We start from the raw sequence: 18,204 nt of genomic DNA, 5'->3' as shown, positions 1-18,204 counted from the left end.
AGTGCCCTCAGTAACCGAACAGGGGCAGGGAGTGCCCTCAGTAATCAAAGAGCTGCAGAGAGTGCCCTCAGTAACCGAACAGGAGCAGAGAGTGCCCTCAGTAACCGAACATGGGCAGAGAGTGCCCTCAGTAACCGAGAGGGGCAGAGAGTGCCCTCAGTAACCGAACAGGGGCAGAGAGTGCCCTCAGTAACCGAACAGCGGCAGAGTGCCCTCAGCAGCTGAAAAGCAGCAGGGAGTGCCCTCAGTAATTGAACAGCAGCAGAGAGTGCCTTCAGCAACCGAACAGGGGCAGGGAGTGCTCTCAGTAACCAAACAGGGGCAAAGAGTGCCCTCAGTAACCAAACAGAGGCAGAGAGTGCCCTCAGCATTGAACAGGGACAGAGAGTGCCCTCAGTAACCAAACAGGGGCAGGGAGTGCCCTCAGCAACCGAACAGGGGCAGAGATTGCCCACAGTAAACGAACAGGGACAGAGAGTGCCCTCAGTAATCGAACAGGGGCAGAGAGTGCCCTCAGTAATCGAACAGGGGCAGAGAGTGCCCTCAGTAACTGAACAGGGGCAGAGAGTGCCCTCAGTAATCGAACAGCTGCAGAGAGTGCCCTCAGTAATCGAACAGGGGCAGAGAGTGCCCTCAGTAATTGAACAGCTGCAGAGAGTGCCCTAAGTAACCGAACAGGGGCAGAGAGTGCCCTAAGTAACTGAACAAGGGCAGAGAGTGCCCTCAGTAACCAAACAGGGGCAGAGCATGCACTCAGTAACCGCACAGCAGCAGAGAGTGCCCTCAGTCACCGAACAGCAGCAGAGAGTGCCCTCAGTAACCAAACAGCTGCAGAGAGTGCCCTCGTTAACCGAACAGCAGCAGAGAGTGCCCTCGGTAACCGAACAGGGGCAGGGAGTGCCCTCAGTAGTCAAACAGCTGCAGAGAGTGCCCTCAGTAACCGAACAGGGGCAGAGAGTGCCCTCAGTAACCGAACATGGGCAGAGAGTGCCCTCAGTAACCAAACAGGGGCAGAGAGTGCCCTCAGTAACTGAACAGGGGCAGAGAGATCCTTCAGTAACCGAACAGCGGCAGAGAGTGCCCTCAGTAGCCGAACAGCAGCAGGGAGTGCCCTCAGTAATTGAACAGCAGCAGAGAGTGCCCTCAGTAACCGAACAGGGGTAGAGAGTGCCCTCAGTAACCAAACAGCTGCAGAGAGTGCCCTATGTAACCAAACAGCTGCAGAGAGTGCCCTCAGTAACCGAACAGGGGCAGAGAGTGCCCTCAGTATTCGAACAGCTGCAGAGAGTGCCCTCAGTAACCGAACAGGGGCAGAGAGTGCCCTCAGTAACTGAACAGGGGCAGAGAGTGCCCTCAGTAACCAAACAAGGGCAGAGAGTGCCCTCAGTAACTGAACAGCAGTAGAGAGTGCCCTCAGTAACCGAACAGCGGCAGAGAGTGCCCTCGGTAACCGAACAGCAACAGAGAGTGCCCTCAGTAACCGAACAGGGGCAGGGAGTGCCCTCAGTAATCGAACAGCTGCAGAGAGTGTACTCAGTAACCGAATAGGAGCAGAGAGTGCCCTCAGTAACCGAACATGGGCAGAGAGTGCCCTCAGTAACCGAACAGGGGCAGAGAGTGCCCTCAGTAATTGAACAGGGGTAGAGAGTGCCCTCAGTAACTGATCAGCGGCAGAGAGTGCCCTCAGTAGCTGAAAAGCAGCAGGGAGTGCCCTCAGTAATTGAACAGCAGCAGAGAGTGCCCTCTGTAACCGAACAGGGGCAGGGAGTGCTCTCAGTAACCAAACATGGGCAAAGAGTGCCCTCAGTAACCAAACAGAGGCAGAGAGTGCCCGCAGCATTGAACAGGGACAGAGAGTGCCCTCAGTAACCAAACAGGGGCAGGGAGTGCCCTCAGCAACCGAACAGGGGCAGAGAGTGCCCACAGTAAACGAACAGCAGCAGAGAGTGCCCTCAGTAACCGAACAGGGACAGAGTGCCCTCAGTAATCGAACAGGGGCAGAGAGTGCCCTCAGTAACTGAACAGGGGTATAAAAGTGCCCTCAGTAATCGAACAGCTGCAGAGAGTGCCCTCAGTAACCGAACAGGGGTAGAGAGTGCCCTCAGTAACTGAACAGCTGCAGAGAGTGCCCTCAGTAACCGAACAGGGGCAGAGAGTGCCCTAAGTAACTGAACAGGGGCACAGAGTGCCCTCAGTAACCGAACAGGGGCAGAGCGTGCCCTCAGTAACCGAACAGCGGCAGAGAGTGCCCTCAGTAACCAAACAGCTGCAGAGAGTGCCCTTGGTAACTGAACAGCAGCAGAGAGTGCCCTCGGTAACCGAACAGGGGCAGGGAGTGCCCTCAGTAGTCAAACAGCTGCAGAGAGTGCCCTCAGTAACCGAACAGGGGCAGAGAGTGCCCTCAGTAACCGAACATGGGCAGAGAGTGCTCTCAGTAACCGAACAGGGGCAGATAGTGCCCTCAGTAACCGAACAGGGGCAGAGAGATCCCTCAGTAACCGAACAGCACAGAGAGTGCCCTCAGTAGCCGAACAGCAGCAGGGAATGCCCTCAGTAATTGAACAGCAGCAGAGAGTGCCCTCAGTAACCGAACAGGGGCAGGGAGTGCCCTAAGTAACCGAACAGGGGCACAGAGTGCCCTCAGTAACCGAACAGGGGCAGAGTGTGCCCTCAGTAACCGAACAGTGGCAGAGAGTGCCCTCAGTAACCAAACAGCTGCAGAGAGTGCCCTTGGTAACTGAACAGCAGCAGAGAGTGCCCTCGGTAACCGAACAGGGGCAGGGAGTACCCTCAGTAGTCAAACAGCTGCAGAGAGTGCCCTCAGTAATTGAACAGCAGCAGAGAGTGCCCTCAGTAACCGAACAGGGGCAGAGAGTGCCCTCAGTCACCAAACAGCTGCAGAGAGTGCCCTCAGTAACCAAACAGGGGCAGAGAGTGCCCTCAGTAACTGTACAGGGGCAGAGAGTGCCCTCAGTAGTCGATCAGGGGCAGAGAGTGCCCTCAGTACCCAAACAGGGGCAGAGAGTGCCCTCACCATTGAACAGGGCCAGAGAGTGCCCTCAGTAACCAAACAGGGGCAGGGAGTGCCCTCAGCATCCGAACAGGGGCAGAGAGTGCCCTCAGTAACCGAACAGGGGCAGAGAGTGCCCTCAGTAACTGAACAGGGGCAGAGAGTGCCCTCAGTAACCGAACAAGGGCAGAGAGTGCCCACAGTAACTGAACAGCAGCAGAGTGTGCCCTCAGTAACCGAACAGGGGCAGGGAGTGCCCTCAGTAATCAAACAGCTGCAGAGAGTGCCCTCAGTAACCGAACATGTGCAGAGAGTGCCCTCAGTAACCGAACAGGGGCAGAGAGTACCCTCAGTAACCGAACAGGGGCAGGGAGTGCCCTCAGTAACCGAACAGCTGCAGAGAGTGCCCTCAGTAGCTGAAAAGCAGCAGGGAGTGCCCTCAGTAATTGAACAGCAGCAGAGAGTGCCCTCAGTAACTGAACAGGGGCAGGGAGTGCTCTCAGTAACCAAACAGAGGCAAAGAGTGCCCTCAGTAACCAAACAGAGGCAGAGAGTGCCCTCAGCATTGAACAGGGACAGAGAGTGCCCTCAGCAACTGAACAGGGGCAGAGAGTGCCCACAGTAAACGAACAGCAGCAGAGAGTGCCCTCAGTAACCGAACAGGGACAGAGAGTGCCCTCAGCAATCGAACAGGGGCAGAGAGTGCCCTCAGTAACTGAACAGGGGCAGAGAGTGCCCTCAGTAATTGAACAGCTGCAGAGAGTGCCCTCAGTAACCGAACAGGGGCAGAGAGTGCCCACAGTAATTGAACAGCTGCAGAGAGTGCCCTCAGTAACTGAACAGGGGCAGAGAGTGCCCTAAGTAACTGAACAGGGGCAGAGAGTGCCTTCAGTAACCAAACAGGGGCAGAGCGTGCCCTCAGTAACCGAACAGCAGCAGAGAGTGCCCTCAGTAACCGAACAGCAGCAGAGAGTGCCCTCAGTAACCAAACAGCTGCAGAGAGTGCCATCGGTAACCAAACAGCAGCAGAGAGTGCCCTCGGTTACCGAACAGGGGAAGGGAGTGCCCTCAGTAGTCAAACAGCTGCAGAGAGTGCCCTCAGTAACCGAACAGGGGCAGAGAGTGCCCTCAGTAACCGAACATGGGCAGAGAGTGCCCTCAGTAACCGAACAGGGGCAGAGAGTGCCCTCAGTAACCGAACAGGGGCAGAGAGATCCCTCAATAACCGAACAGCGGCAGAGAGTGCCCTCAGTAGCCGAACAGCAGCAGGGAGTGCCCTCAGAAATTGAACAGCAGCAGAGAGTGCCCTCAGTAACCGAACAGGGGCAGAGAGTGCCCTCAGTAACCAAACAGCTGCAGAGAGTGCCCTCAGTAACCGTACAGGGGCAGAGAGTGCAATCAGTAATCGAACAGCTGCAGAGAGTGCCCTCAGTAACCAAACAGGGGCAGAGAGTGCCCTCAGTTACCGAACAGGGGCAGATAGTGCCCTCAGTAACCAAACAGCTGCAGAGAGGGCTCTGAGTAACCAAACAGCTGCAGAGAGGGCTCTCAGTAACCGAACAGGGGCATAATAGAAATTCACTTCTTTGTTTGAGCATTATCCCTATTCACCCTGTCTGCTTGCAGCTTTTTAACAGCTGTCACAGCAGAAAATAGTCCGAAACTAACTACATTTCTGAATACTATTCAGTGCCATCTTCCTTAATAAAGTGGATTTCTATGAATGATGTGAGTGCTTTTTACACTAGTCTCAAATTTCACAGGCAGCTTTTACTGAGCTACTCTAAACGCTGCTCTTATGAGATTTTTGGGGGTTGATGTATCAAGCAGTGAAAAGAGTGGAGAAGTGAGCCAGTGGAGCGGTTACCCATAGTGAAACTGTCTCGATTATTATTTATCTAAACCACAGGGAATATTATAATATGCCCGGCAAATTGGAGCAGTCTTTCACAGAAATGAAAGACTTCTCTGGGGAAAGCTGACACTGCGCATGCGAACAGTATCAGCTTCCGGAGCCAGCCGGAGGCTGCAAGAGAGATATCAGAAAATCTCTCTCCTGCTCCTAAGTCTCCATTTACATCATGTAAAGATGGTGTAAACTGCTGGGGCCAACTCCAAAAAGCAGTTTTTGCATAATTTTATGTAAAAACCACCTTGCTACATAGGCCCCTTAATCTCACTCCCCTGTTTAATCACCTGCACTGCCTTGCAGACTATTTATTCCTGCACCTCACCATGCAGCCTTGCTGGTCATTGATTGTTTTCCTTTGATTGTATTTCACTGCCTGAACATGTGCTCCTGTCTATTGGACTTCTTCAAACTGCTGTCTGTGAGTCTGTCTCATCTACTCTGCAGCTTTTTGCCTTTACTTATATCCAGTCTCTGTATATATCCAGCCGGAAACCTGTGCAACTCTAGCTAGCTGGACCTCTGCAAACTGTTCCTTTTGCTGCATTTGAATTTGATTCATCCACTCTGCGTGGTTATTGTTTGTATCCAGTTTTGCATACCTTCAAGTTTCTGTTCACCACTGGTTCCAATCTGGTTCAAGCTTCTGGTTCCAGTCCGCTTCAAGTGTCACTCCTGGTTTTTCTGCTTTGCCTGGACTATGTTTTTGTTTCAATAAACACTTTTTATTTCACTATGCTCCTGACTCCACAGCTGTCATTACAAGTATCCAGCTACTTAACACTATTGTCACACAATGTAATATTTTTGACATCACCCTCCTCTTTATACCATAGTTAACAACAGTAATAACAATGAACAGGAAGAAAGAAAAGAGGAAATCTGATAGACCAGTTAGAGGATAAGAAAATAGTGTACATTTATATTATTTTTGCATTGTACTTGTACTTACTGTTGTTTGACCTGATCTGATATTTTTGACATTGATATAGAGAGAACAGATTGACTTTCAGCAATCAGAATGAATTATATCTATTGTAATGACTACTTTAATTTATCTTCTAACTCAGTGAGAGATATATAGTAATGAGTTACTGGGTACAAGTCTACATTCAATACAATTCATTGATGTGTCCCACTTTACTCCCTTTAATGCAGTCATCATTCCTCATCTATCTTCAACTTTTTACTTTAATATTTTAAGCACTAACAGAGTCAATGTACATGCATCTAATAGTAGCTACTATTATATCCCATTTAAATGGATTCAGTATTGCTTCCTGGTAGAGGAAACCACATAGAGGTTTCTTCTGTTTCTGTCTGGGCTTCTCTGTTCAAAGGGGTTATCCTGTTGACTTCACCATGTGATGTCACTAGACAATCCTTTATATGTGCGCTTCTGCCTAGTAGGATCAGTAAAAGGATGTGTGCATAAACACTAGGGCCGTATTGATATCCTTAAAACAGGCTGTCACTGAAGGGCACCAGCAGAACCTGTGTGCTCTGGTTCGTGAGGCACCTGTGTCATTGTCATGTCACAACCACAGAATATAGCCCACTTAATGAATATAGCCCACTTAATGACCATGCATTTTAAAAGCAGGAAATGAGGTCACCCTGTGATGTTTGCATAGTTAATTCAACCTAAAACTTTTTTAATGCCCTATGCAGGAAAACAAAAATATGTATTTGCTGCTATGAATATGGTAAACTTTAACAATTTCAGTTGCAAAACAACAGGCATGACCTAGGATAACCATGACCGTGTATGTATGTCCAATTTTTTGTGTTCTATTGAATTCTCCGTCCCTTGTTTTGCCCAGAACACTGTGTCATTCTCCTGCCTCCACATTATACTTTCAGTAGGCATCCAGTCACATGGTTGACATTTATCATGTTGACAATTGTCAATTCTAGAATGTTGACATGGTTCAACATGTCGACAGGTACCAGATGGACATCTTCAGATTGCTGACATCTGAAATGTCGCCATGTGAATTGTCGACATTCTCAGAATGCGGTCAATTAGCGTTAAGTGACTCCAGGAGGGTTAGGCACTGGGTTGAGGTTACGATTAGGCTAAGCTGGGTCAGCCACTAGAAGTTAGCAATTAGGGTTTGTGATTGGGCCACCAAGGAAGTTAGGTCACCATTCATGATGACATGTCATCTGTGTAGATGTGACATGGTCACACACACACCTCCAGCTACCTCACAATGCTGCCCAGCTGTAAAAAAATTCAGAGGAGAACACTGTTGTTGGCAATGGGCAGTTGACCATAATCTAACGGTGCCCATACATAAGCAAACAGCATTTTTCAGCAGGTTATCCCAGAAAAAGGCAATGTATGGGGATCATTGATTGCCGATTCCAACCAAATAGTGATTGGAATCGGTAAATCATATTGCTCAAAATGTTGAATTTCACCGACCAATCGGGTTGTAGATTGCCAGTGTATGGCAATAATAATAATAGTTATCAGTTGGTTTGCCAACCGTTACTAGGAAAATTATGAGCCATACAATCAGCAAATCTGTTTGCTGAAAATGATCCGCAAAACACTGAAAACTATCTGTAATGTATGGGTGCATATTGGTGGATTGGAGAATCGTGAAATCAGGGGAAAAAATGCAGATCATTGAATAGTTTTTTTTCTGATGCTGATGTGTGGGCCCACTAGCCTTGAGCTGGGCCCCCATCTACACCTTTTATTGGAATATTTGGGAAAGATGGCAACAGTGTATGTAGTGCCATTCTTTCTTCGCCATAATACATTTTCCCTCCTTTCAATAAATAATTAAATAAAGCAGACCATTTTTCTTGCCAATATGTCACTGTGTCTTTATTGTATATATGTTTTAGCTCTATTCATCTGGTGTTGAAATGTAAGCTGACATTATCTGATAGGAACTTTAATTCACTTATTTAAGAGTGCAACATTTTTAATTCATTTTATATAGTGGGCAATATTATTTAATTAAATTAATAAAGGGGTCAAGCTTACTAATTTAGTAAAGGGCACAACATTATTTAATTGAAAAGATGAATTATATTTTTTTATCGCTAAGGTGGCAGCATTATATCATTTTCATAAAGGGAGCACAAAGCAATATTTATTTAAATATCATATTCTTGTACAAATTGAAAAGGAGTTTTTTTTCTTTTATTACACTTTACTTATTTTTAAGCTCTGACAGGAAGATACTGTAGCTGAAGTATTAAAAGCAATTTGAGCTGTCTCACCAATCAGAAACATTTATAAAAAACCTGCCTAGTTTTCCAGTGGATTAATGTGCATTTTTGCAAAGCAATTACAGTAACCCCATGCCATTTTTTCGCCCTATTTTTAAAATCAGGACTGGCTCTCAGAGCCCAGTGCTGGTTCCTAAAATACGGGAGAATCCTACAGGTTTTTCCCACATATTTTTAGAACCAGGACAGGCTCAGGAGTTTGGTGCTGCCTCTGCTATGAGGGGGACCCAAAAGTACTGCCGTGTTCAGACGATGCTGTATTCAGTTGTAATTATATTTACGGCCACATATTAAGTACCAAAACTCCTGTGGTCACCTTTGAAAATACAGAAAATACTCCAGTTTTTTCCACAGTAAATTCCTTTGTTTGTAAAAATTACAAAATACTCCTGTGAATGCTGAATCGGACCAACACGATTCTTAGGGGTACATTTACTAATATTCGAGATAGGTCGAGATAACCATCTCGGGTGATTTATTGATTGTTTCCCTGCTTGCAAATTTACTAAAGGCAAAGTCGGGTGAGTTAGAGAGAGATGTCTCTCATCTCATGCAGAAGCATGTTGTTACACTGTATCCGGCCCACGTATTGGATTTCTACGGAGAACATCGAGGGACATAAAGCTGAGTGTTGGACATTTTTTTACAGGTAATTCGATGGGATACTTTACATTGACAAGGGGACATGAACATCTGGAATGTGTAAGTGTGTTATGGATGCATTAAAGCTTTATTATCACGGTGTGTTGTGTGTTTTATTAACCATTTCTTTACAGGTACCAGTGGGCCCTTAATGCCCCACATGCTGGTACTTGTGGTTCTCCAAGTACCAGCATGCAGGGGAGGCTTGCTGGGACCTGTAGTTCCACTGTAAAGACAATGATGACAAATCTAATTTTTACGCCACACCTAACAATATAAACCCGCCACCCAGGGGTGGTGGGGATAGCCCCGGGCTCTCAACCTAGGCCAGGGGTGCCCTGGAAAGGGCGACCCCTTTAATGGGGGGATCCCCAACTTCCCAGGGATCCCTGGCCTGGGCTGACTAATGCTGCGGCTGGGGGGCCCGGGGAAAGGGCACCCCTGGCTGTGGCATCAGTCCCCCCATTAGAAAGGGTCCAGGGCTGGTTTTATATACGGGGTACCTCATGTCATTTTTTTGCTCCGTATATTTAAAACCAGCTCTGTCCCTGCTGCCTGTTGCTGGTTCGTAATTTACAGTGGAACCCTACACATTTTTTTCCCTGTAAATTAAGAACCAGGACAGGCTGGCAAGCCCGGCGCTGGTTAGTGTTTTGGGGGAGAGACCTCACATAATTAAAAAAAAAAAAAAAATGTATCTATTTTTTACAAGTTTTAACACACAAGTAACAAGCACATATCTCACTGATATGTGCAGGCTGCTAGCTCAGGAGAGATTTGCAGAGAGAAAACACTGCAATCTTGGGTGAGTAATCTCCTGCAAAACGAGATACTCGGGAGAGATATCTCGTTCTGCTTCACCATTGGCAAACTTGTTTAGCCTCAAATCGCCTGTTGGTAAATTTGCAAAAAAAAAAGGGATTAAATCACCCGAATTTTGGCAACTACCAGCGAGATAAATCATTTTGAAAATCGGGACCTTCTCGAATCTTGGTAAATTTACCCGTTAGTCATTTCACCCCTTAGTGTTTAAACTGGTTTTGAATGTCTACAGTGTTGCTCTGCTTTCCAGGAGTTGAAGGTACCAGCAACAGCAGTTAGTCAAAACTGCAAGAATAAGTTTCTTATGTAGCGCTGCATATTCCATTGGTGTTGCACTTTACTATTGGAAATAACATCAATAGAACAAAGCTGGGTAATAACAGACAAACATAGAGGTAAGAGGGCCCTGCTCGCAAGCTTACAATCTATAGGGAAATAGTCATTCTAATGTGACAGTTCCAATTTCAGGGCACTGTTCTGAGCTTTCAGGCCAGGTGTGTCCAGATTCATGCTGCTCTACTCATGAAAGGTCATCTGTGTGCATCAAGCGCTGGTCATTCAACTGAGATAATATATGCCTGTTGTCATTAACCCACCACTAAACAGCTATATCATTAATTTTAATTCCTCACCCATCACCAAAAACCTATTATCATCAATTTGGACATTGACTTGGGCCCAGGTATTCTAAGGAAAAAACACACCCATGTATTATCATCTACTGACAGTGTGTTACCAAGAGCAGTATTGTGGGCAGTGGCGTAACTACTGCCCCCGCAGCCCCCGCGGTGGCTTGAGGGCGCGGAGGCTTGTGGGGCGAGGTGGCTGCAGATTCCATGCGAACTAGCCGTCTGCATGAAATCTGCAGAAAACAGCCCTCCCAAAATGGCCGCCGTCTAGGAGGAGACATATGCTAGAGGTCGTACTGGACCTCTAACATCTGTTAGTCACCCAGGCAGAGCGGTAATGTGGACAGCACATAAGTGCCGTCCGCACTACACTACTAGCAACAAACACACATCCGCCGGCGCCGGCAGCTGTATGTTTGTTTTAGAAGCCGATGAGAGTCTGTCAGACTCTCATCGGCTGCTGGGCCCACTGCGGGAGCCAGGCTTCTGGCTCCTGCAGTGAGTGATGGGAGAGACGTCATGACGTACTACCATCATGCAGAGCGGGACGGCCCGGGAGGACGCTGCACGGAGGAGCATGCCGGAGCAGGGATCAAGGTAAGCAGAGTTTTCTTTTCTTTGTGTGTGTGTGTGTGTCTGGCTGGGGGAGATGGAGGACTGCACAGCTGGGGGGACTACCACTAAGGGCACTGCTGGGGGGGAGGACGGACTACTACTAAGGGCACTGGGGGAGGACGAACTACTACCACTAAGGGCACTGCTGGGGGGAGGACAGACTACTACTAAGGGCACTGCGGGGGGACTACTACTACTAAGGGCACTGCTGGGGGGAGGACTACTACTAAGGGCACTGCTGGGGGGGACTACTACTAAGGGCACTGGGGGGGGACTACTACCACTAAGGGCACTGCTGGGGGGGAGGATGGACTACTACTAAGGGCACTGCTGGGGGGGACTACTTCTAAGGGCGCTGCTGGGGTGACTACTACTAAGGGCACTGCTTGGGGTACTACTAGGAGCACTGCACACTGGGGAACACTGCATAGAGGGGGATTACTACTAGGGTCTCTGCTTGGACGACTACTACTGGGGGCACTGCTGGGTGGGACTGCTGGGGGGACTACTACTGGGGGCACTGCTGGGGGGGGACTACTACTGGGGCACTGCTGGGGGGGACTACAACTGTGGGCATTGTTGGGGGACTACAACTGGGGGCACTGCTGGACTACTGGGGGGGACTACTACTGGGCACTGCTGGGGGGGACTACTGCTGGGTGGGACTACTACTGGGGGCACTGCTGGGGGGACTACTACTGGGGGCACTGCACTGGTGGGAACACAACTGAGGGCACTGCATAGGTGGGGATTACTGCTGGGGGCAGTGCATAGGTGGGGGACTACTACTGGGGGCATAGCTGGGGGAGGACTACTACTGGAGGCTCTGCTGGGGGGGACTACTACTGGGGGCACTGCTGGGGGGTTAGGACTGGGGGCACTATATAAGGGGCATTATGTAAGGGGCAGTGCATAGAGGGACCACTACCTGGGGCACTGCATAGGGGGACCACTACTGGGGGCAATGTATAAGGGGCACTACTGGGGGCACTGTATAAGACCCCTGACAACGAGCAGGTAATTTAAAAGTAATTAGAAGCCTTACTGTGGGGCATAAAATGGTGTCAGGGGGCAAATATGTAAGTGGCACTTGCACTTTGGTAATAGGCATTACAGCCATTACAGTGGCATAATGTTTGATGGGCATTATGGTGTGTGGAATAATGTGTAAGGGGCCTTACGGTGTGCGGCATAATGTGTAATGGGCATTACTACAAGGAGGAAAATACTGTAAACTGTCTAGGGGGGTGTTGGGAGCACATGTGTAATTTTTGCACTAGGAGCCAAATTGCATATAAATGGCCCTGTAATGATTTGACCAAAATGCCATGTGGGGGGGTACGGGCATCAGAAACATTTTTGGCAGGGGGGAGCAAAATTTATAGTTACACCACTGATTGTGGGACTGCAGTGCAAAGCAAAGGGTGTTTTGTGTTATCATATTATTATCATATGCCCCTTTTAAACAATAAATTTGAATATGAAATTGGCAATGTGTGCAGTGATGCAACATGTAGTAAATTCTAATGGGAGGAGCTTACTGGAGTAGATTATTGAAAGGTCGATATGGGCTGGGACACGTGCATATTACGCAAAAATAGTTTGCTTAGCGGGAAGATATATTAAGAGAGAGATTATGATATTTAACAGGTGGAGAGGGACATTTCCTGGTTTGTTCAGCATTTTCTTTGCTACATGCACTCTGTACCGTGGTCATTAATCCTTTGGAAGAGCGAACAGTCAGTGCCGTAACAGGGCAGCATTGCGTGCTGTGCCGGTCCGCCCCCTGAAAGCATAGCATCATGATGATGCACCAAAGGGGCTGGGCCACGAGCGCCGGGAAGTACAGCACCGTCTGGAGCATTCTCAGGATGCTCTGGATATCTGTACAGACTACAGAGTGCGTGCCTGGAGCATAGGGCCGTAACTAAAGTGGTGCGACCTGTGCCATGGCACAGGGCACTGCAGGGCAGGGGGCGCTGTTTGGGCTAGTCAATGTTTCTGTTTATTATCATTCTCACTTCTAGCTTCCTCTTCTTTTATCCCCAGCATTTACTGGCCTCCCCTATCTCTTCCCTGGCCCTTCCCCATGAGGCCATGGCCCCCCTTTTTTGGGTGTACTATCTTATGCCCCTATTTGAAAAAATGGGGGGGGGGATGCCAATGCTCTTTCTGACACAGGGGACCAAAAAGTCTAGTTACAGCTCTGCTGTAGCATCCTAAGGACACTCTGGGCGGCACTGCAGCCGTGATACTAGCTCTAGGATGCCATTCCACCCTGCTAGCCAGATAAAAGGGCTGTCTGGCAGCAACAGTGTTCCCCACAGAGCCCTGCACTCTGTGCAATGTTTCGGCCCTGCGAATAATGTACCATCCTGAGTGCACATCCCCTAGGCTAAAAATTGCCAGATAGTCTCTGCTATTACCCACCTCTGGTTTGCCCAACTCTGCCGGATCAGACTTTTCACCAGCTTTCAGATCTTTAAAATCTTTTAGAAAACCCACCACATTACCAGAGCCTGCCCAATCACACCTCATCTCGCATTCACTTCTCTGCAATAGTAACACAAAATAGTGAAGTCTCATTAGTAGGACCACTTTTTTACGTCTTTACGTATGATGTCTACTTTTGTTGTCCCTATTATAAGTTTGTTCTGCACCCCACCCCACCCACTTTATCTGCCTTTGTGAAGCAACTTAAGGTGCGTATCCACTTGCAGATAGTGGAACGACAGTACGACTACAACATTGTAATCGTGCAGTCGTTCCTCATTCCTTGTAGTGCCTACACTGAGCGATCAGTCACTAAGTCACTAAGTCACTCCCTCATCCCTGAACATGGCCAATCTGTGATTATCGGCAGATTGACCAACATGTTCAGGCGATGATTGATGTAAAAAAATGGCCAGCGGGAGCGCGCATCGCTGGTCGTTTTTGACAGTTTCATGCCTGATTGTGCACGATTAATGAGCAATTGAATGATAATGATATATACCCGCCTTGACAGTGTATAAATTAACAACAATGTTAAATTATAGTATTGAACTACACTAGGCCTCTTCCTTTCTTGTACTGTACACACACAACATATACACACTTAGGACCTGATTCAGACCCGATCGCTAAGCTGCGGACTCTCGCTTGCAAAAGGGGCCGGGTATGCAAATCAAGCGATCACTCTTTGCGGTGTAAGGATGCCCTCTGTGTCTTAGAGAGCGATGGCAGTGAGCATACGCTGGACTATAAAACCTCCCACCTGTCACACACTGCACACGTCATCTCCAGGAAGAGTGTGTTTAATCGGGAACATCGAGGGCCATCGGAGCTGCTTGCAGCGCTTGTGATAGCCCCTACCCTACCACAAGCACTGCGAGCAGTTCAGGCTAAAAAACAACAAAGTGACGTGTTCAATGACGCTACTTTGCTGATTATGCACACCCATTAAACTCCGTTCTGACGCCCAGACACGCCTGCGTTCGCACATCTACACCCCTGTTCACAAGCACCTTCTCCTGTTACCACCCACAAACGGCGCTATCTGTCACCGAAAGTAGTGGCCAGTCTGTGTACAACGAGCGCTCGATTCCCGATCGCTAAGACTGGCTTGCGCACGTGCATTGTGAACCATACGCAGATGTGCGATTATCGGCAAGAGCGAGCGAGCGCAGCTTAGCGATCGGGTCTGAATGAGCTCCTTAGTTCCTTTGCCCATTTATGCTTCCAGTTGAATTGTGATGCCTACTATATGGGGACACAAAGGGAACTCTCCAAGTTAGTCATGTGCTGACACTACTACTAAACCCAAGAAATAATCTATATTTAATCATTATAGTCAATGCACCACCAAGCCACTTGTTCAACCAGATCTTTTGACTGACCTCAGCTCTTGTGTGTTATCATGGCTTACATAACCACCTCCATTAAATTAGCATTCGGAAACCAGGAAGTCTATAATATGTTTACTGTGTTCAAGACATACAGTAGAGGCTTTATCATAAGATTGTACTGGAGGAGACAGGCAGAGATTTATTTCATTAAAAACAAACATTTTGGTTTCATGCTTTGAAATACTTTAACCACAGGGATTAACCAACGTAATTGAGTTTACCATTGCAAGCCATAACATTGACATACACAAAAGATGCTGTTATGCTATTGATTGAAATTACTGTAAAATGCCATTCCTTATAATTGTCTAGGATTTATTCCTTGCAGACTTTATCGAAATGGTAAGTGCCTGTTAAAGCACATGTAATTATATATAATATAAAAGAAAATAGTGTACGCAGCATACATATGGGCAGCACAGACGGTGTAATGGTTAGCGTTACTGCCTCACAGCACTGAGGTCATGGGTTTGGTTCCCACTACGGCCCTAACTGTGTGGAGTTTGTATATTCTCCCTGTGCTTGCGTGGGTTTTTTCCAGGCACCCCGATTTCCTCCCACACTCCAAAAATATTCTGGTAGGTTAATTGGCTCCCCATAAAATAGCCCCTAGTGTGTGAGCATGTGGTAGGGAATATAGATTGTAAGCTCCACTGGGGCAGGGACAGATGTGAATGGCCAAATATTCTCTGTACAGCGCTGCGGAATATGTGTGCGCTATATAAATAACTGGTAAATAAAATATTTTAGATGTACAATACTGAAATTTGTATGATGCTGTGGTGACTTATGTCTTCATCTTCCTGGAACGTGATACCGGTGCTTGGTATCCCGGCTGTCAGAATCCTGACGCCGACATCCCGACAGGGATCGTATCGTACCCCTTCTCCTACCCCTAAACCTAACCCTCCCTCCCCACACCCTAAACCTAACCTCCCCCCCTACTGCCTAACCCTAACCTTTCCTCTAGTACCTACACCTAATCCTAACCCTCCTCCTAACCCCACTACTTACCATCAGGATGCCGGCATCGGGATTCTGACCAGTGTCTGGATTCCGGCGCTGGCATTCTGAGTGCCGGCATCCTGCACATCGGGATATAAACTACATCCCATAAAGGGGTCCTATAAGAATGAATTAACATTTCCCAGTTCATGAAGTATCATATATGCAATAATAATATTTATTTTTATTCACCTTTTTACGGGACACATTTTTCTTAAATGCTGATAGTTTCTCTCCACCTATTATGACATGACAGAGACAGGTAATCAGTCATTCTAATAGCTTAAAAAGACTTAAGTTCTGAGGCGTAGAATTCGTTGCAAAAGCGCTTTGTTCTGCTTTAAGTGGAGTGCACTATGAAATTCCTAAAGCATGTTTGCACAACCCCTGTTATCTATCAAGCACTCATGTTCCCCTTGTACTCCTTCATTGGGCTCACCTTTAGGGGCATATTCAGTGTGGCGCTATGGAGCTCATTCAGACCCACTCGCTATGCTGCGTCTCTCGAAGCCGCCAGGGGGCGAATATGCAAATTCCGCTCTCGCACGGCCTGACGTAAGGACGCCCTCAATGACAGCATGCGGCGGCAAAGCGATAGCAAGCTGGTCTAATACTGCCCCCTTTACCTTCACAGCACAAGTCATTTCCAGGAAGTATATTAAACCATCGATACCATCGACAACCATTGGAGGCATACGCAGTGTTTGAGGTAGACATTACCCTACCGCAAGCACTGCGAGTGCTGCAGTAAAAAAAAGAGGTAACGTCAACCACTTTAATTATGCACGCCCTGTTAACGCCATTTTGATGCTCAGACACGCCTGCGTTCGCAGCACCACTCTGTTTACAAGCATCTTCCCCCGTCACCACCCACAAACGGCACATTCTGTCACTCAAAGTAGCGGCCCATCTGTGTATATCGACGATAGCTTCCCGATCGCAAAGACTGGCTTGCGCATGCACATGTTGACGCATACGCATACGCAGACGGGCGACAATCGGCCATAGCGTGCGACCGCTGCATTGCGTCCGGGTCTGAATCGCCCCCTATGTTCGGTTGTGACGTACAGCTGTGCCCATCACTGATTCTTACAGATGCCTATCATCACTCTTTTTACTTTGCACCCTTATAGGCAGACAGCATTATGAGCATTCCTACATTGATCTTATGGCACAACACCAGCACTGCCTCAAATTAAATTGCCCCCTTAAAGTGTTCATCATTACCTGTCTATGTCTCTGACAGGTCACAGAGGTTGGAGATGGATGTGGAGATGGACACGAGGGTAAATTAAGGAAGATGTTTTGTGCAAAATGTGCCATTCCTATAAAGACACTATGGTTATATGAGAGGATAACACATACTGTACACTTTATGTCGCAAATAAGAAAATAACCACAAGACCTGCTACAGCACATGTCCTCTGGCCAATGGTTTGTGATACACAGGTCTCCATTATTGGAATATACAGCAGCACTAAGTAAGAAGAACTGGGTGTATGTGGTTATTTTGAGATCTTTTTACCAAATTTGTTTAGCCGCTCTGCTTGAGGTAGCTTTATGTGCTAATTGGGGGTACCTGATGCCTACATGAGTTTGGAATTACATAAGCAAAAACAACTGGAAATATACAAATATATTTTATAATATATAGAGATAACCTATCCATTTCTATGCTGGGTGCCCTTAGAAGCAGTTCTATCCTATTTCAAAGCCCTCATCTCCCAACAGGCCTCCAAACCTTGCTGCCTCTTCACTAACTTCAACTCGCTCCTGCACTCCCCCTCCCTTGCCTCCTCTATTAGTGTGTTTGATTTTGCCTTCCACTTATCTTCAAAATAGTTCTATGACATATTATCACTTCAGGCTCTATCTCCCTGCTACCCTCCAGGGACTACCAACCTTGTCATCCTTCACACCAGTCTCCATGGCTGAAGCAACTCTTCTCATTCTCTCCACCCTCCACATGCCCCTTGATACTAATTCTCCTACCATCTTCAATACTTTCCATCTAAAGCAGGCGTGGCCAACCTGTGGCTCTCCAGCTGTTGTGAAACTACAAGTCCCAGCATGCCCTGCTACAGTTTTGCTATTAGGGAATGCCAAAACTGTTGCAGGGCATGCTGGGACTTGTACTTTCACAACAGCTGGAGAGCCACAGGTTGGCCAGGCCTGATCTAAAGCATTGCCCACCTGATCAACTTATTTCACTTTTCTGGCAGCATTCCATCATCCTTCAAGCAGGGTCTACAGTAGACTGCCCATTATTTAAAAAAAAAAAAAATCTCTTGACTCCTCCGTTGCTGACTACCAGCCAATCTCTCTTCACTCTGTGCCTTCAAGCTCCTCAAGCAGGCAGTTGACAACTATCTCAACCTTCCTCTCCTCCCACTCCCTGATAGACCCACTCCACTGGATTTTGGTCTCTTCCAA

At 47.7% G+C, this 18,204-nt stretch overlaps 1 pseudogene; it reads right to left on the bottom strand.

Moving 5' to 3' along the window:
* Positions 1-18,204, bottom strand: part of LOC148534714 (uncharacterized) — a 169,062-nt pseudogene that overhangs the window by 131,516 nt on the left and 19,342 nt on the right.

Source organism: Taudactylus pleione, unplaced genomic scaffold, assembly GCF_031769625.1.
Source record: "Taudactylus pleione unplaced genomic scaffold, aTauple2 ptg000065l, whole genome shotgun sequence".
Taxonomy (NCBI): Eukaryota; Metazoa; Chordata; class Amphibia; order Anura; family Myobatrachidae; genus Taudactylus; species Taudactylus pleione.
Note: the sequence above shows the minus strand (reverse complement) of the source record. Positions and strands in the feature narration are given on the sequence as shown.